At 40.4% G+C, this 21424-nt stretch overlaps 1 pseudogene; it reads left to right on the forward strand.

Moving 5' to 3' along the window:
• The first annotated feature begins 12058 nt into the window (after positions 1-12058).
• Positions 12059-12601, forward strand: LOC138439706 (small ribosomal subunit protein uS13-like; annotated as a pseudogene).
• Positions 12602-21424: the final 8823 nt, after the last annotated feature.

Raw genomic sequence — 21424 nt, forward strand, 5'->3', positions numbered from 1 at the left:
AAGGCTTCAATACAACGTGACTATAACCATTTTTTAAAACTGTATCTAGACATAGGGAAACCCACCTATATGTCTCTCTATAGGAGACATAGATATACCCACCAAATTATTGGCAATAATTCTTTCTGAGTAGTGGTATTAATTTTTATAATATTTATTGTGAAATTGTTTCATCTCAATCATAAAAATAGCATGGCTATCATTGTATAAAAACTGGAAGAAAAAAAGCCCAAAGAAGAAAATTTAAATTTCCCACAACCCTACCATCAAGTGAAACAAAGCTGCTAACATTTTGGAATATATCTTCTTGAACATTTTAAAAATTAAAAACAACTTTTTTCTTATTATAAAAATAATACATATTCAATGTTGAAAAACTGAAAACATAGGTGAGCAAAAAAAATTTATTGAATATTTTTATTTTATTTCTTTTGCTTATTTTATATTATAAATTTCCAACACTGAATATTCATTGATTTCATAATGAAAAATTTTTGAAGTATTGATTATGCCCCTCATATTTCCTCTACTTTGCCTGAATTACAAGAATTCAAAAAAGAAAATCACTTGGTGTTAATGGTTAATAATGGCTTAACATGTAAACCTCTCCCATTTCAGCTGAGGCTTTCTGTAACTTCTGTTTTATACAAGTATGGGCATCAGCATGAAGCCTATAGAGACACAGAGGCCATGGAAAAGGAAGAGGAATCTGGGGCCAAGCAGAATCCACGCCCCAGTAGAGAAACAGAGCTTAATGAATTCAGATGAGAGTTCAGGGACCTAAGAGGATGCTAGTCATGCTTTCCAAAGATCTGAGCCTATATCACAGAAGTAAAGTAAACAAACTTTCAATACGGTTCTCTGGTCCAGGTGGAAGTGTCAGTCTAATCTCTGACTATGGAAGGGTGAGCCCCAAACCCAGGGAATCTGGGGCACTATTCAAGGTAACCAAGCAAGCTAGAACTCAGTGTGTTGGAACTCCATCATATGGGAATTCCAACACGATGGGAAGGCATGGGAGGGTTGTATGGACATGGCCCAGATCTTGCCCTGGACCACTGAATACAAGACTTGGTTGGCTATGAAGACATCTAATCAATCAGTAATTCATTCAATAAGTATTTATCAAGCTTCTAGCAAGTATCAGGCACTGGGGTAGATACCGGAGACAGCTAGTGAAAGTGCATAGATGTAACAGAGGAAGATAGATCTTAGGCCAAATAAACACAGCAATGGAGTGTAGCAAGCACTTCATAGGTCAATCAAGATGCTCTAGACTACACCAAGAGTACAAAATTTAGATTGAGAATAGGATGTCAAGAAAGACTTTCTAAGGAAATGATAGTTAAGCTGTCTCAAAGGCTGAATAGGAGTTAGACAGGTAAAGATTGGGAAGGAAAGTGTTCAGACACAGCAAGAAGTGTGGGCTAGAGAGAGTGTGGAGAAAAGGGAACCCTCCTACACTGTTGGTGGGAATGCAAACTAGTACAGCCACTATGGAGAACAGTGTGGAGATTCCTTAAAAAACTGGAAATAGAACTGCCACATGACCCAGCAATCCCACTGCTGGGCATAAACACTGAGGAAACCAGACTGAAAGAGACGTGTACCCCAGTGTTCATCACAGCACTGTTTATAATAGCCAGGACATGGAAGCAACCTAGATGTCCATCAGCAGATGAATGGATAAGAAAGCAGGGGTACATATACACAATGGAATATTACTAAGCCATGAAAAAGAATACATTTGAATCAGTTCTAATGAGGTGGATGAAACTGGAGCCTATTATACAGAGTGAAGTAAGCCAGAAAGAAAAACACCAATACAGTATACTAACACATATATATGGGATTTAGAAAGATGGTAATGATAACCCTGTATGTGAGATAGCAAAAGAGATACAGATGTATAGAACAATCTTTTGGACTCTGTGGGAGAGGGACAGGGTGGGATGATTTGGAAGAATGACATTGAAACATGTATAATATCATATAAGAAACAAATCGTCAGTCCAGGTTCGATGCATGATACAGGATGCTTGGGGCTGGTGCACTGGGATGACCCAGAGGGATGGTACGGGGAGGGAGGTGGGAGGGGGGTTCAGGATGGGGAACACGTGTATACCTGTGGCGGATTCATGTTGATATATGGCAAAAACAATACAATATTGTAAAGTAATTAACCTCCAATTAAAATAAATAAATTTAAATTAAAAAAAAAAAAGAAGTGTGGGCTAGAAGTCTCAGGTCACACTTGGTAAGCAGGGACATACACAAGAGCCAACAAATCAGCTTAGACTGGTTATGACTGGTTACCCAACCCTTACTCACAGCAACCTGACATCCAAACCCCGCTAGAGAGTGGGGGCAGTGGCCTGGAGTGCAGACTTCAGTCTGTATGCGTCGATGGCCCCAGCCAGGAGGAACTGAGGTCAGCACCGCATTGTAACTTTCATAGACTTCTAGGCACTTTTGCCTTCATGAGCTGTTTCTTTCATTTAAAATATGATATTTAAAATTGTATATATTAAAATTTTTATTTTGTTAATGAATTGGCATAAAGATTAATATAATTCAGGCTGGACTCTATTCACTTTTTTTCTTCTGATTTGAAAGAAATTAAAACATTTTTGTGGGCTTCTAAAAATATCATGGTCCCTAGGCACTGGGCCCAGTGTAACTATAGGTAACTTGGCTCTGGCCAAGGATCATGGAGATAGAAGGTAAGGTGAGCCAGACCCATCAACCCAAAGAATTAACTACAAAAACACTTTTAGAAGTCCTGTAGGGATGTCAGGAGATCCTTGGACCTAGATGTCTTTGTTGACCTTCCAACAAATAATCACATCACATATTAATGATATCCACTTACACTTTCTACATATAGCCTTTCATTTGAGCAAGTATAGTATGGATAATTCACCTACTCAGTGGTTTAGGCAGGGTTAAAGCAAATAGGAAAAGGAATCAAGGCTGCATATTGTCACCCTGCCTATTTAACTTATATGCAGAGTACATCATGAGAAATGCTGGGCTGGAAGAAGTACAAGCTGGAATCAAGATTGCCAGGAGAAATATCAATAACCTCAGATATGCAGATGACACCACCCTTATGGCAGAAAGTGAAGAGGAACTAAAAAGCCTCTTGATGAAAGTAAAAGAGGAGACTGAAAAAGTTGGCTTAAAGCTCAACATTCAGAAAACTAAGATCATGGCATCTGGTCCCATCACTTCATGGCAAATAAAAGGGGAAACAGTGGAAACAGTGTCAGACTTTATTTTTTTGGGCTCCAAAATCACTGCAGATGGTGACTGTAGCCGTGAAATTAAAACTCTCCTTGGAAGGAAAGTTATGACCAACCTAGATAGCATATTGAAAAGCAGAGACGTTACTTTGCCAACAAAGGTCCATCTAGTCAAGGCTATGGCTTTTCCAGTAGTCATGTATGGATGTGAGAGTTGGATTGTGAAGAAAGCTGAGCACCGAAGAATTGACGCTTTTGAACTGTGGTGTTGGAGAAGACTCTTGAGAGTCCCTTGGACTGCAAGGAGATCCAAGTCCATTCTAAAGGAGATCAGTCCTGGGTGTTCTTTGGAAGGAATGATGCTAAAGCTGAAACTCCAGTACTTTGGCCACCTCATGCGAAGAGTTGACTCATTGGAAAAGACCCTGATGATGGTAGGGATTGAGGACAGGAGGAGAAGGGGACAACAGAGGATGAGATGGCTGGATGGCATCACTGACTCGATGGACGTGAGTTTGAGTGAACTCCGGGAGTTGGCGATGGACAGGGAGGCCTGGGGTGCTGTGATTCATGGGGTCGCAAAGAGTCGGACACGACTGAGCGACTGAACTGAACTGAAAGCAAGTATTCAGTTACCTAGTGCTCCCTGGAAGCCAAAGTGGTCTCTGGAAGGGTTATGGACATTGAAGTCAAGTTAGATCTGTGTACAGTATTCCTCATCCACCAGGTAAAATAGCGGCGTGATATTTGACAAGTTGCTTAATTTTGCTTAGCCTCAATTTCCTCCTCTATAAAAGAATTATTATATTCTCAAAATATCATTGTAAGGCTTAAGTGAAATTACAGATCTAAAGCATCACTACAACTCAAAAATAATTTAAGAATGTTTTATAATTTTTTTTTAAGTTTCAGGAAGGCAGCTAGAGCTTAGAACACCATCAAAGCAGACTATCTCCTACTTACAGGGGACAGCTAGATAGGGTATATGAGTGTGTATGTGGAGGGGCAGGGGTTGTAGGGGGGGCAACAGTTGGAGGAAAGACAGGCAAAGGAGAGGAATAAAGCTCAGACAGAAAATCTGTGCCAGTCAATGTTCCTGTGAGAACTGGTCTGGACAGCTGGGAACCGATTGTGTAGGCTATTACCCCCAGATGCTGACCAGGTTGGAAATGGGTTTAGGTTTCCTATAATCTTTGGAGGCTTTCAATAGGTGCAGATGAAAATGAATTCTGAACTCCTCTGAGTAGATTTCATGACGCATATCTGGCAAATTACCAATAAAACTTAACTGAGTTCATCTCATGTCAGGAGACCCTTAAAGTCACTATCATAAAACTCAAGTGATGAAAGGGTTTCTTATCGATTGCAATCATTATTGGCTCAGCCCGCCCAACAAAAAGCAAATACGCATTACACCCTTTGAGAAAACACATTTCAGAACCACACCAATTTTATGAGACAAGCCTTAGAGATGAAAGCATTTGTTCAAAGTCCCATTGTGATTTTTCAGAGGCCTGTCTCAATCAGGAAGTTCTGTACAATCCAGAAAACTCCAGAGCAGCAACCTATGTGATTTGTGTAACCTGGCCATAGCCATGTGGTCTGATTAGACAGATGCTCCCAAACTCAGTCAGCCTAATTTGCTATTTTATACTATGTCCAACATTTCACATCTACTAATTCATCACACCATATATTGATCTGAAAATAAAATTAGTTCTTGCTTTCACATAACAAAGAATTGCAGTTTATAATGAAAGAAATTCTCATACTCAATTGCATAGTAGAAATCATTGTTTCCTTACTACAAAAGCACCTAATTAGCAAAGATTTTTATTTTCCCCTGATGTCAGGGTGGGCCAATCACCATTCTGAGCACATAGTTGTTTCTTAGATGCATCAAAATTTGCATCTTGCAAATTCCTTTTGAGACAATGCCTTAGAATGAAACAGAATATAGATTTGGCATGAGGTTTTGAAAAGGAGGATTCTTAATAGAAAGATTTATTAAGTAGCAATTGTGTTCTTCAGGAATCAAGCAGGGAATTTTTTTAGTCTCCCTGGATCTTCTCTAGAATTTTTCACTGTGCCTATGTAAAAACATTCTTTAGAACTCTCAGAATAATAGTTATTTTATATTTTCACATATTGCTCTGAGGTTCTTACAGAACATACAAAATTTAGGATATACTAAATATAATCACAGAGTTAAGGTATAATTAAATTTGTAAATAAAGTAATTTTTATATTACATGAAAATATCCAATGCAGCTAAAAGTGTGGCAAAATTGACACTCTCATGCATTTCTAGTTGCATAGTAAATTGCTACCACCTACCTGGAAAACAATGGAGTAATGTACATCATTAATTATACACTTGTTTAATACTCTTTGACTCAATTATCCTTCTTGTGGAACTCCGTTGTATTATATCAGCCCAAACTATGTAAAAGACATGGGAGAAGATGGTCTCTGAGCTACCATTTACAAAAATAAAACTGAAAATGGCTTAAGCTTTAAGTAATTGGGACATTCCCTTACTGATAGGCAAAAAATCAGATGTTCACCTGGCAACATTTGAGTAATATCAGAAAGACCCCTTACTTCATGGGTTAAGATATTAAAATATTACCAAATAAGGGTAGAAGCACTGTATCCATGAGTTTCCTATTCAAATGCAGCTCTTTATGAAAACAAGCAAACAGAAAACAAATGGGAAAATAGGATACATAAATGTAGCTAGATAAATAATTACATTAAATGCTAATGAACTGAACACTCCAATTAAAAGACAGAGATTATCATATTTTTTTAATAACTCAATGAATCCACTATATACTATTTATAGGAGGCATGGATTAAATGTAAGGGCTAAAATAGGCTGAAAGTAAAAGGATGGAAAAAAATTATTTTGCAAATGTCAACCACAAAAAGTGATGTGGCCTCACTATCAAAGTAGACTTCAAGGAATATTACCAGAGATGGCAAAAAATATTTCATAATGATAAAAGAATCAATTCACCAGAAAAATGTAACAATCCTAAATTCACATGTGCCTTTTAATATAAACTTCAAAATACATAAAACAAAATCAATAGAACTAAAAGGTGGAATAAATAAATCCACATTATAGGCAAATAAATATTATTCTTTGAGCCAAGATATATGACTGATAGGGGCTTGCCAGGTGGCTCAGTGGTAAAAGAATCCACCTGCCAATGCAGGAACTGAAGGAGATATGGGTTTCATCCTTGGGTCGGGAAGATTCCCTGGAGGAGGTAATGACAACCCACTCCAGTGTTCTTGCTGGGATAATCCTTAGACAGAGGAGTCTGTCAGGCTACAGTCCCTGGGGTCGCTAAAGAGTTGGACACAACTGAGCACAAGAGGCACAATATGATTGATAGTTTAGCTCAGAATCTGAGATGGCTTTATAACCTATCCCTGAAGGAAAGGGACACAGAGAAAGTTCTCTTTGATTCTGGTGGAAGGTGAAGGACAGGCCTAAGACGGACATGGCGGTGGGAAAGGTCAGTGTAAAGAACCCTGCCAATGCAGGTAGAACGTAAAAGACGCGGGTTCACTCCCTGGGTTGGGAAGGTCCCCGGGAGAAGGGTATGGCAACCCACTCCAGTATTCTTGCTTGGAGAATTTTCGTGGACAGAAGAGCCTGGTGGGCTGTGGTTCATAGGGTCACAAAGAGTCGGACACGACTGAAGAAACTTAGCATGCAAGAAGGTACAGAGACTCTCAAAACAACCCCTCCTCTAGGGGTTTCTCCTGGCTACTAACTATTTCCTTTGGCAAAGGAAAAATACATCCAGGTAGTCTTTAATCTCCCTTCTGAGAGTCCATGCTAGTATTCTCTCTTCTTGTCTAAATGCATATGCAGTCTCAAGGAATTTAAACTATCTCCAGAAACTTACTAGAATTGTAATTACCCAATCTTTTGGCAGATGTTAGTTCATTGACTGACTTCCAGGCAGAACAGGATCTTATAAAAAAATTTCCCTGAAATATGTATTCCTGTCTTTAAGTTTCCAGAGAAAACTAAATTCCCCACTCTCTCCTTGGAAGTACATTTCAGAATCTCTCTTCTTATAGTCCAGGAGTCCTATCGGTCTTACCTCAATGTCTATGAAATAAAGCAGAATCTTAAAAAGCTGGAAACAGAGTTATAGTGTGCTCCAGAGCTTCAGGGGAGGGAGAGCCTTTGTGTGTCTTAGTAAACCGGGAAAAACTTCTTAGACTAGTGACATTTATTCCTGGTCTTAAAGAATGGTCAAGGTTTTGACCCATTTTGGGAGGGAATTGCAAATCCTGCCAGAGAGGAAGAGATGATGTTCAGGGCAATGGAGAACAGAAGGGAGAAGACAGAGAAGAAAATGTGACACCATATTGTAAGACCCCACACACTAGAGATAAGACAGTTGAACTTATTTGGACCATAATGATGAATAACAGGGGGTTTTGCTGATATACGTAGTCAGAGCTGAATTTTAGGAAGATTAATCTGGCAGACAGATTTGAGTGGTGGGAGGAAGAGTAAAGGTCAGTTAAGAAGTCCTTTTGACCATTTGAGTAAGAATTCCTAAGAGCATGAATGTCAGGGAAAGCAATAGAAATGAAGATGAAGAAGAGTGTTAAGCATTCTAATGCATCTTTATGTTCAATGCTGGCCCTCAATAACTATTTCTTGAATTAGAGGTATGTTCAGCTGCAAGATTTGACCATAAAAAGTCAAGGAAAAAAGAGGAATCCGAGGAGATGATGTAAAGAGAGAGAGAATGTAATAGATAACAATTAAATACAGAGAGCTCTATTTCAGCAAAGTCCCTGACTCCAGCCTCTTAAAATCACTGCTTGCTTAATAACTCCAAACACATGTTCACTTGATCACACTGTATCTTTGTACCTGAGAGACATCATATTTGCTTAATCCTATTATCCAAAAAGAGATGCCACACAGAACAAATAAAAGGAAATCTAAGGAAGTAGATTTAAGCTATTGTCCCCATAGTTAATTTTGTTGAGGATGTATTATGTACCCAGTACTAGGTTAAGCACTTTATGTGAATGATCTTATTCAATTTTCTCAACTACCCTATAAAGTAGATACTACTATTCTCTTTTAACCGATAAGTAGACAGGTTTAGTTAAGGCACAAGGCCAGGATTTTAATATGGGTAATTCCACTCCAGGGTGTGGACTGTCTTCTCAGTACACTGTGCTACCTTCCAAGGAATAAAATGTATCACAATTGAAATCTGAACCACAGGTGGATGCTCAGTGAGAAATGCTCTGCTCTAAGAAGGCAGACATGATTTTCCAACTAGTCAAACCTATGTTTTTTCCAGTAGTTATGCATGGATGGGAGTGTTGGACTATAAAGAAAGCTGAGCACCAAAGAATTGATGCTTTTGAACTGTGGTGTTGGAGAAGACTCTTGAGAGTCCCTTGGACTGCAAAATGATCCAACCAGTCTATCCTAAAGGAGATCAGTCCTGGGTGTTCATTGGAAGGACTGATGTTGAAGTTGAAACTTCAATACTTTGGCCACCTGATGGGAAGAACTCACTCACTGGAAAAGACTCTGATGCTGGGAAAGATTGAAGGCAGAAGGAGAAGGTGACAACAGAGGATGAGATGGTTGGATGGCATCACTGACTCAATGGACATGAGTTTGAGCAAGCTTGGGGAGTTGGTAATGGACAGGGAAGCCTGGCGTGCTGCAGTCCATGGGGCCACAAAGAGTCGGACATGAATGAGCGACTGAACTGAACTGAACTGAAGGAGGGTGTGATGGGTAAGTGTGAGTACTGCCACACTAAGAAAGAACCTCATGGTGCCTGTGTTATCAATTTGGGTTTTCATTGAAAGAAACAAAAGTGAATTGACAGAGTTAACAAGGGGATAAGAGAATTTCTGCTTTATTGACTATGCCAAAGCCTTTGACTGTGTGGATCACAATAAACTGTGGAAAATTCTGAAACAGATGGGAATATCAGACCACCTGACCTGCCTCTTGAGAAATCTGTATGCAGGTCAGGAAGCAACAGTTAGAACTGGACATGGAACAACAGACTGGTTCCAAATAGGAAAAGGAGTACATCAAGGCTGTATATTGTCACCCTGCCTATTTAACTTATATGCAGAGTACATCATGAGAAACGCTGGACTGGAAGAAACACAAGCTGGAATCAAGATTGCCGGGAGAAATACCAATAACCTCAGATATGCAGATGACACCACCCTTATGGCAGAAAGTGAAGAGGAACTAAAAACCCTCTTGATGAAAGTAAAAGAGGAGAGTGAAAATGTTGGCTTAAAGCTCAACATTCAGAAAACTGAGATCATGGCATCTGGTCCCATCACTTCATGGGAAATAGACGGGGAAACAGTAGAAACAGTGTCAGACTTTATTTTGGGGGGCTCCAAAATCACTGCAGATGGTGACTGCAGCCATGAAATTAAAAGATGCTTACTCCTTGGAAGGAAAGTTATGACCAACCTAGGTAGCTTATTAAAAGAGCAGAGACATTACTTTGCCAACAAAGGTCTGTCTAGTCAAAGCTATGGTTTTTCCAGTAGTCATGTATGGATGTGAGAGTTGGACTGTGAAGAAAGCTGAGCGCTGAAGAATTGATGCTTTTGAACTGTGGTGTTGGAGAAGACTCTTGAGAGTCCCTTGGACTGCAAGGAGATCCAACCAGTCCATTCTAAAGGAGATTAAAAAAAAAAACAAAACACAAATGAGATCAGCCCTGGGTGTTCTTTGGAAGGAATGATGCTAAAGCTGAAACTCCAGTACTTTGGCCACCTCATGCAAAGAGTTGACTCATTGGAAAAGACTCTGATGCTGGGAGGGATTGGGGGCAGGAGGAGAAGGGGACAACAGAGGATGAGATGGCTGGATGGCATCACGGATTCGATGGACACGAGTTTGGGTGAACTCTAGGAATTGGCGATGGACAGGGAGGCCTGACATGCTGCAATTCATAGTGTCGCAAAGAGTCAGACATGACTGAGTGACTGAACTGAAGAGAATTTAATGGAAAAATCAAGAAAGGCTGAAAGGCCAGGACATTCGCAGCGCCAGGTTCTAAGGTTGGTCTCAGAGTGCCTTTGCCTGGAGAAATTATTATCTGCCTTTGTCTTACAGAGTCCACTCTTCAAGAGTCAGATTACCAAGAAAGAACATCTGATTGGCCAGGCTCAGGTCACGTGACCATCACCTAATCAGGGGCAGGGCAGTCCCTTCAAAATGGCACACTCTACAAGAGAGGGGAATTCTCTCAAAGGAATCTGGTTACTAAAAAAGAGGGGAATGGATGCTGGACAGACAAAAAATTGTAGGTATCCTTTACATTCCCAGAAGCAAGAGTTTCCTGAGCTGCAGTTGTGCCCAGGTACATACAAAGGAGTCACCCAAGGCCTGCAGTAAGTACCACAGAAGAAGTTGAAAAAGTGCTCTGGATTGAGTTATAATCATGTGCTACCTTTATCATTAGGCAAGTAGCACATGACATCAACTAGGAACATTTTATTTTAAACTTTGCTGATTTTTCAAATTTGCTTTGCATTGTTAGTAATGATTTCTTGCTCTATTTTTATGCCTCCTCAGATAAAGTGCTATCATATGTGATGTTAGCCTCATTAGATAAAAATAAGCATTATTTATAACTATAATCAGGGTTAAGAAGCATTAAAATAGGAGAGAAAATTATTTCCACAGCCCTTTTCAAAGTCTTGAAAGTTGGGCTTTAACTTGTCAGGTTTTTGCTTTCTTCATGCCGTGGACTGGTGTGGAGTATTGGAACAAAGCAAACCCGGAGTTCAAGAGTCTTTTACTCACAGTATTATAAGAAAGTGCTTGATATTTCCTAGATTCCACCCCAGAAAGACGGGACCCTGGTTGAATTCAGCCTTCTTTGATAAGTTGAGTAGCAGTGAAGCATCTCATATCTGGATTTCGACCTTAGGAGCAGTTAGATGGATCTGCTGGGTTTAACTAAAATTCAAGTGTAACTCAGTGTATACAGACCAGATGGTAGATGGCTAAGAAAAGACTCAGCTAGATTAGTGTAATACTCTACCTTACCAGAATGTGAAATACTTATGTAAAACCTCTGTTGGGGAAGGAGTGTTTTCTTTCTCTTCTTCTTCTTTTTCTGCAAATCGGGTAAACCTTCTTCTGTATTGACAGTCATGGCACCAATCATTAGGGGAAGTTGCAGTGAAATAGTGGTAGGAACACAGGCAAAAAGTAAAAAATAAATAGAAAAATTAAACCTAATCTTAGATTCCCAAACAATGAAGTTACTTTAAGGTCAATGAAATAAAGTCCAATGAAATAAAAACTTTAAGGTTCAAATAATGAAAGTGTTTAATTAACTTCTTTTTTGCCTCATATTTTTCAATTTAAGAATCATCGAAGTTACATTTAACTGATTATGGTATTCATTTAGCACCTTTTAAAATGTCTGAAAATAAGACTTTTCTCTGCCTTTTCAAATATGTATTCTTCACGCGAGTCCTGACAGAAACTCCTGGCTCTATAAAAAATCAGACAGTAGTAAAGTTGCCGTATAACCAGCAGTTCTACCTGCAGGTATATACCCAAAAGAAATGAAAACACAGTATCATCTGCATATCTGAGGTTGTTGATATTTCTCTCAGCAATCTTGATCCCAGCTTGTGATTTATCCAGCCCAGCATTTTGCATGATGTACTGTGCATATAAGTTCAATAAACAAGGTGACAGTAAAAAAAAAAAAAGAAACGAAAGAAACGAAAATACACATCCAGCTCTTCCACTGGAGGCCTACACGCCGCCGCTGGGGCCGCCGCCATGTCTCTAGTAATTCCTGAGAAGTTCCAGCACATCTTGCGAGTACTCAACACCAACATTGATGGGCAGCGGAAAATTGCCTTTGCCATCACTGCAGTTAAGGGTGTGGGACGAAGATACGCTCATGTGGTGTTGAGGAAAGTGGACATTGATCTCACCAAGAGGGCAGGAGAGCTCACCGAGGACGAGGTGGAACGTGTGATCACCATTATGCAGAATCCACGCCAATACAAGATCCCAGACTGGTTCTTAAACAGACAGAAGGACGAAGGACGGAAAATACAGCCAGGTCCTGGCCAACGGTCTAGACAACAAACTCCGTGAAGACCTGGAGCGCCTGAAGAAGATTCAGGCCCACAGGGGGCTGCGCCACTTCTGGGGACTCCGCGTTCGAGGCCAGCACACCAAGACCACAGGCCGCCGCGGTCGCACTGTGGGTGTGTCCAAGAAGAAATAATGTGTCGGTGCTGTGTGAATAAATAGTTTATACAGTTAAAAAAGAAAATACACATCCACAAAAAAACTTGTACATGTATAATCACTACAAATTATTCACAATAGTCAAGAAGTGGAAACAATCCAAATACTCACTAACTGATGAATGAATGAATGAATGAATGAATGAATAAAATGTATATCTGTGCAATGGAATATTACCTAGTAATAAAAAGAAATTAAGTACTGCCACATGCTACAGCATGCATGGACCAAGTGAAAGAAGCCAGTCATAAATGACCATATATTGAATGATTTTCATTATATGAGATTGTGCAGAATAGGAACATCCGCAGAGATAGAAAGAAGACTATGGCTGCCAGTGGGGGAGTGGGGGAAATAGGGAATAACTGCCAATAGGCATAGGATTTCTCCTTGGAGTGATGAAACTGTTCTAAAATTACATTTTTGTGGTGGCTGCACAACTTTGTGAATATATTAAAAACCACTGAATTGTATACTTTAAATGGATGAACTATATAATATGTGAATTATATCTCAATAAAACTGTTTAAAAAGAAGAGTACTAGACTCTTCCCCCCAAACACATTACAAATCAAAAATCTGAGATCAAATTGCAAAAAAGAAATAGAATATCATTTTCAAGCTTGAAATAAACTCTATTTGTTTGTATATTAAAAATAAATAAAATAATGAAAAAGACCCCAAACTATTGGGCGTCTCTCTTTCCAACAAACGATTACTAAATACAGTTATTGGAGACCTGACTGTGATTCTGCTGTGGGAGTCAGTGACTGTAAAGGTGGAGGGTAGGGGAGGGCAGGGCAATGGCCACCACTGGCCACTGTGCAGTTGGAAAGTCTTCTGAGAGTTTAGTGCGGCTTCCAAGCTTGAGAAAAGAAAGGCAGTTAATTGTCTGCTGCTCTACAGGACCCATGGTCCACCACTTACCTTGTGAAATCCAATCTATTTTAACTATGACAGTGCAAGTCAAGTCATAAACCTACATTTCCATAGATCCCAGACAAAAGTAAACACAGACTCTTATTTTTAATCCTTCCTTTCTGCTTTCCTTGGAGTGCTGATTAGATTGCATATTCTATGAAAGGATGGATGAGTTCAGTCTTTTCTAAAGTATTTCCTTGTGGGTTCATCCATGATTAAGGCACAAGTTTTTCCGTTTTGAAAGATGCACGATCCAGCTGTTCTTTTTGCCTGCTGCAACTTCTTGTTAACCTTTCTGGAACGAAGGAGAGAAAAACAATGTACCATGACCTGAACACATCCCTCCCAAATGAGAAGAGGATCTTTCTTATGTACACCCAAGATAACAGTAGTGATCTGTCATTCTAATTCTTTGTTTACAGTTTCAAAGGTTGGTATGTATTTTATCTTTTAGCTCTTTAAAAAATACAGCTGTTTTGGCTAACATGAAATGTCATACATTGAGGTCTGATAAGTTGAGAGCTAAATGTTTTAAGAACGTAATAATCACCAAGTGCTTAATTTCAAAACACACACCATTCATTTGCCTCCATAGGATGAAGTGCCCATCACAGAGTCACACCACTGGCAGCAGGCCAGATATTCGTCCCTGAGCCTTTCAAACATTTAGACTCCTAAGTTGCTTTTCAGGCTTACCGGAGGCTCAGTATATGTATAAACAGGGCAAAGAGCCACTCTCTCTCCACTGACATTCAGAGGAGCCGGTTGTAAACAAATGTCTAGGTCACCTCCAGTGCAGTCAAAGCTGCACAAGGTACTTGTCCCACCCCGGTTCCCTTCTGTAGTTACAGCTTGAAAGGCTGCCTAGGAACACCCCAGGGGATTCTTGCCCAAAGGTCCAAATCAACAGAGTCTGCATCCCCTCACAGACTGGCTGATTTCCAAGAAGAACCAACGCTTGGCCCTGTCCTAAAGGGAACCAATTTAATTTATACTAAAAAAAAAAAAAAAGAGCTTGTCATATAATCCAAAATAATCAAATGACATATGGACTTGAGTCAATGAGTAGCTCTCATGCAAGGAGCAAGGAGGCAGACCTCTGACTGGCTTAGACCTTGCTAGGGTGTGACTGAAATCTGAATTCAAGTTTAAAGGGCAAATCAAGTTTTTTTGTTGTTGTTGTTAAAGGACAAGGAAGTCAGGTCACTGTTTCCAGGACTGTAGATCTTCAAGTTTTAAGCACAGAGAGGAAAAGTTCAAACAGGAGAGAAAAATCTTCCTAGACAAAAATACCATTTTCAAAATGCATATAAGTTTAAATAAAAAAGAAGGTGCTGAGCAGGTGTATGTGTATGCCAACTTTTGGTAAAAAAGAAAATAGAATAAAACTTGGATAGGAAATATACATTCCCCCTTACTTGACTTTGCAGGAAGAAACTCCAGAAGGATATAGTAGCAACTAGAAAAAAGTGGTTACTTGATTTGGGGAAGAGAACTGGAAGCACAGAGCACAGAAGTAAGGGCTCAACTTTTCACTGTAGACCATTGCATACGTATTTTTATTTTTTTAAATAGTATGTGAGGAACTGCTCTAAGTGCTTAGGAAGTAACAGGGAACAAAACTGGTCTCTCAAGGAGCTTACATTTGAGTAAGAAAAAGAAATACAAACACATAAAAATAAGTACATTGTTTGGTGCATTAGATGGTCATGAAAATTAAAAAGTAGAGGAGGGTAAGGGATACAGGTTAAGAGATTAAGAGTTTGCATATTAAGTAAATGTGTCAGAGTAGCCTCAGTGGTGTAACATCTGCACTGAGATTTGAAGGAGGTGAGAGGGTATGGATAAGGCCCTTTAGGGGAAGAGCGTGCCAGGCAGAAGCAATAGCTACAGCGGTGGTTCTCAACTGAGAGCAATCTTGCCCCTCTCCCTCAGGGCCCTTTGGCAATATCTGAAGACATGCTTGACATTAAGACTTGGATGGTAGAATACTACTGGCATTCAGTGAGAAGAGTCCAGGGACGCTGTTAAACATCCTATAATGAACAGAATAGCACCCTGCAATCAAGAACTATCCAGACCAAAATGTCAATAAGTGCCACTGGTAAGAAACCTTGAACTGGAGAGGAGGAGGATGCCAGCTAAGTTCAAGTAACAAACAGACCAAAGCGGCTATAAGAGAAGGTTCAGTCAGCTCCAGCTGAACCACACACTTAGCTTCCCACAGCACACGTTAACTCCCACTCACAGTGCTCTCCAAATCTTTGAGTGAAGAACACTTTTCCCCCTAACAGTCTTATATTCACACAGTTACCTCTTGACAACAAAGTTCACCTTTCACATTATCACACAGAACCAAATTAGTTATTTCCTTCATTCCTCCACTTCCCCATCACCAGTATCCATTCTGTTCTCAGGTAAGGATGGAGAAAAATTCAAAATGAGAGTATTACCTAGGGTTAAGGAAGTGGAAGAAAATGAGGAAAGATGGAGGCAAATGAAACAATGGAGAGGGAAGTGTTTTTCCTCTTTTCAAAGAGAAAGAGGTGCTGAGGTGTCCTGCAAAACATGCAATGAAGAAGGGAGTCCTTCAAGTCTATTGACTCAGCCAACAAACAGAGACTAGACAAAAGCCACATCCTGGAATTTTCCATCATTTCCAGTTCCTTGTGACTGTTTTCATTTTAGTTGTGACCTAGTAATTGCTCTATACACATTTGTTGCAAAACAGAACTGGCTAACTTGAGGACTTTCTTCAGCATTTCTAGAACCAAAGTATATACTAGTACAGGAAAGCACAAGGTATTTTTAGGTAGGAGAGACTGGTTCAATTTAACTAGAATATCAGTCAGATTTGGGGGAGCAATGGATAAAATCTAGAGTGGTATTAAAATATCTAATAACCAGCATGGTTATAAAAATTAATATTAAATAATTATTAATATTTCTGATACTTAAAAATATATCCTCTTATCACTAACTAAATTAAATTATAGATGTGTATGTGGAGGCATTTTGGCAGACATTAGAAAGTGGGCTTTGGTGCTGGTGTCACATTCACCTGAGTTTAAATCCAGGGTCTACTAATTTTTACATCCTTGAGACCCTAGATCAGTTATTTAAGTGCCATGAGCCCCAGCCCAGTCTCAATAGCTATAAAATGGGAGTGATGATAATATTAACCTCATAGAAATACTGCTGCTGCTGCTGCTAAGTCACTTCAGTCATGTCCGACTCTGTGTGACCCCATAGACGGCAGCCCACCAGGCTCCCCCATCCCTGGGATTCTCCAGGCAAGAACACTGGAGTGGGTTGCCATTTCCTTCTCCAATGCATGAAAGTGAAAAGTGAAAGGGAAGTCGCTCAATCGTGTCTGACTCTTCGCGACCCCATGGACCGCAGCCCCCCAGGCTCCTCTGTCCATGGGATTTTCCAGGCAAGAGTACTGGAGTGGGATGCCATCGCCCTCTCCACATAGAAATAAGGAGAGTAACAAAGTATAATTCACATAAAATGCAAGGCCTGGCAATAGTAAGGGCTTGATAATAGCAGATATTAACATCGAAGTCATAGTTCTGCGTCCTTTGTATGCCAACAAAACACTTCTCAGCTATTTCTTCTGTCATTGTCATTACCAATATGTGCTTTTACAGCAATCACCTAGGTAAAGCCTTTCTGTCTGTATTACCTGGATAACTGCTTGGCTTTGGCTAGAAGAGTCTGGCCCTAAACAGAAGTCAAGAGGCACCTCACTGCAGGGCATCTCAAAGTAGGGTACTAGAAGTGAATATCTAGATCAAGCATAAAGTTGGATATAAGAAGTGTTCTGTTTTCATACAAAGACGTAAATAAGTGGAATGTAGATTTTTTAATTGGACATTTTAAAATGAAATAAATATTAATAATCCTGAATTGAAATAACCTCCAAGGCCTTTTGTTAAGTAGAAACACCAGCATGCAGACAGCACAGAGAGGATAATTAAGTGTATGAGTACAGTATATACATATATATGTACATATGTACCCACACATACACAAACACCATGCATCTATGTTTGTAATCACGTGGACAACCCTGGAAGGATACATAAGGAATAATAAAGAAATAAGGAACCTTCCTCGATAGAAAGAAAAACAGAAATGGGAGCAGACTTACTTTTCATTATATATGGTTTTTTTGCTCTGGATTCTTTTTGTTCAGTACTATATTACTTTTATAAAAATAATTTTTTAAATTATAAATTAAAACAATGGCTGTAAATTGCAGCGAGGAAAGTCTCAATGTGTAATAATAGAAACATGAAAATTTTCTATTTAAACACTGGCAAGGATTGGGGAGAATACAAATTCTTACTCTTTTCTCCTGGAAGTTTGAGCTGGCACACTCATTTTTTCTGTTGGAATACAATTGTTTTACAGTGTTCCATTAGTTTCTGCTGTACAAATCAGCCATAAATATACATATATCCCCTCCCTCTTGGACCACCCTCTCATCCTCCCACTATCTCACCCCTCTTGGTCATCACAGACACCAAGCTGAGCTTCCTGTGCTTTATAGCAGCTTCCCACTAGCTGCCTATTTCACACATAGTATTATTGTGTATATGTCAATCCCAGTCTCCCGATTCATCCCACCCTCTTCTTCCCTGACATTCGCATCCACATGCGCATTCTCTATGTCTGAGTCTCTATTCCTGCCTTGGAAATAGGATAAAGAAAATGTGGGTCATAAATACAATGGAATATTACCCAGCCACTACAAGGAATGAAACAGGGTTATTTGTAGAGACATGGATGGACCTAGAGTCTGTCATACAGAGTGAAATAAGTCAGAAAGAGAAAAATATCACACACTAATGCACATATATGGAATCTAGAAAAATGGTACACTGACTCCGTGCCAGGCACTGTGCCAATTATTTTCAGTGGATCATCTCACTCAATCCTTAGAACCGCTATGAGGAAACAGAGGCCATCAGTGGTTAGATAACTTGCCTGAGGTCCAAGAACTGATATGTAAGAGTGCAGATATACTATGACTCAGCTGTGAGCTCTTGAGCTGGTCACCTTTCCTCTGCGGATCTCAGTCCATTCACCTGGAAAACTAAGGGTGGACTAGATGATCTCAAAGGACCCTTCTAACCCTTAGATTTCAGGTTTCTATAAAATTAAGTAACCCCTCCGCCAATAAAATCACAACTTTCAAAGCCTTTTGTAACAAAGCTTGCCTAAAAAGGAGTAGCCTTCTTCCTTAATATTACCATTAAATAAAGGTGTCAGTGTTTTGGTCAGAAAATGTAAGTGCTCTGAACAGCCCTATACAACAGTGCCTGTGTTTAGGGGGCTTGTGGTGGAGGGGGTTGGCTAGGGAGAGGGAAAGGAACCAGAGTAGGCAACACACAGGAGGAGTGAGGTGCTGGTTCCTGGAAAATCGTGAAAGTATCTCCTGCTTGAAGTCATCAGTTCCACTAAACCAGGACCCCTGAAAACCAACCTTGTGACCTTTCTGCTGGGAATACTAAATGAGCCCCCAAGGTCTTTAGAAATATGGGACTTACAAATAAGGCCAAATATTTCACCTCTGATTCTGATGAAAGGTTTATGAGCCCCAGAATAGCTCAAGCACGACATGTCTGGATTGAATATTTGGTGTGCACTTAACACCAACAGGTTTCAGAGGCTTCGTGTTTCACAACCAAACTTTGGCAGGACTGCGTTAGTTACCTGATACCCATGGTAGGGGACATTTTCTCACTTCTCTGTGCCATAAATAGTACAGGCTCCTGTCTCTGGCATATGCAAGTTAATTAGGCACATTAAGAGAGATTTGCCAACATTGCTGTCCCCTGAGTTTGTGACCATAGAAAATATGGCTAAGGAGATGAGGACATGCAGCAGCTTCTAACCAGGTAGTCATCAGGAGGAGGGTTCCAGAAAACACAGTCTGGAGATGAAGCTAGGGATGGAGGCCGCCAGGATCAGATTTCAGAGACCAGTCTCTCTTCATGCTGACATGCTAATCGAGTCTGGTATTAGGTTAGAACATGGAAATAGAAATACATGAGGACATGGCCAGAAATAAAATCCTCTGAATCTCAGGGAAGAGTCAGTTCTCTTTGGAGACACAAGAGCATAACTGGCACTGATGCGTTCTCAAATCACCATTTCATTGACTGAGATCTTTCTTTAGGAGTTATACAATGAGGTAAGCAGCATAAAGGCAATAAACAGAATTGATCCTGAAAAGAAAAGAATTACTTTGAATGTGCATGACATATTCTGTTTACAAAGCACTTTCTCATGCCTAATATACCCCGTTTAGCTCCCAATGGAGAGATGGGAACCAGAGTCTCTTTATTCCCAAGCCATTGCTTTCCTCAGCTCCTAGCTGCTTTCTTTCTGTATTCCGTCGGTATGTATTAAGTACCAACTATGTGTAAGAAGAGCTTCCCTGGTGGCTCAGATGGTAAAAAAATCCGCCCCACAATGCAAGAGACCTGGGTTTGATTCCTGGGCTGGGAAGATCCCCTGGAGAAGGAAATGGCAACCCACTCCAGTATTCTTGCCTGGAGAATTCCATGGACAGAGGAGCTGGACGGGTTACAGTCAGTCCATGGGGTCGCAAAGAGCGGGACACGACTGAGTGACATACACACACAAGCATAAGAAACTCTGAGGAATAGATGAATAAAATTCAGGGTTGAACTGGAGATCTACATGAAGTGTTGTGGGGATAGGGTAGAGGGAGGGGACAGTCCTACTGCACAGGGCAAGGTGAGAAAGCTGGCTTTAGCTGTGAGAGTGTTCTCAAAGGTAAAGCAAGAGTTTCCAGGAGAGTTGGCTGGAGGGAAGAGAATGTATACAGGGACAAAAGGTGAAAATGGGAGCGCATTCCAGGGGGAGGAATTGCTGGTGAAGGCTGGAACGTTAACCCACACGAGCCAGCCAGGATGAGAAATCCAGGTTGAGTGCTCACTGGACAGATCAGGAATGAAGTTGGAGAGGAAGCTTGACAGAGCAGTTGAGGCCCAAATCCAAAGGCCTTTGAATGGCATTCTGAAACATTTCAACATTTAAAAGAAACCCTCTCTGGATCCCCCAGATGTTTTTAAGGGTTTTCTTCTGCCCCTTTCTTCTCCATCTTTAAAAGAAGTTGGCATCCTAAATTCTCAGAGACCAAAAAAATTTTTGGAGGCCAGAGATTGCACATACAATCTCCCTTGAAGAATAAATAATATTGCAGAAAGTGAAAACATCAAGAATGGAAGAAAGTGACAGATTTTGGTCTGGTTTCTGGTTTCTCAAGGCATGGGGAAGATAGCAGAATCCATTTTCCTTTTTAGACTTGTGTACTCCAGAGACCCAGGCTGGTTCATTTCTGCCTTACCAGGAGTATCACAACCCCCTGTGGCACCCCTCCCTATCCATCCTTAGTTCAAATAAACAACTCAGTCACTGCAGATGCAGGCTCAAAGCCAAAGAGAACTCTCCATGCCAGGGAGCCAGGAGTCTGGCCAAGGGTCAACTGCACCCAAAGCCCCCTGGTGAAAGGAGGAGGGACCTTCCCTGGAGGGCACCCAGGTCAGCCTCAGTTGACTCCAGTCTTTAAACCAAAGATGTTTTGCCTGGGGTGGAGTTTCCAGAAGTACTTTGAGCTATATGGGTATCAAATTATACTGGTATCAAATTGTATCTGCTAAGCACTTGATCTTCTTCAGAGCCCTTCTCCATCTAGAGATCCTGACAATAACCCTGGTAGGCTGGCAGGGCAGACAGTACCACTCTAACTTGGAAAATGGGGCCCAGATGATAGGATGTGCCTAAAGCTACATGAAAGTGAAGTCTCTCAGTCGTGTCCGACTCTTTGTGACCCCATGGACTATAGCCTACCAGGCTTCTCTGTCTATGGGATTTTCCAGGCAACGAT

This window comes from Ovis canadensis, chromosome 4 (genome assembly GCF_042477335.2).
Source record: "Ovis canadensis isolate MfBH-ARS-UI-01 breed Bighorn chromosome 4, ARS-UI_OviCan_v2, whole genome shotgun sequence".
Taxonomy (NCBI): Eukaryota; Metazoa; Chordata; class Mammalia; order Artiodactyla; family Bovidae; genus Ovis; species Ovis canadensis.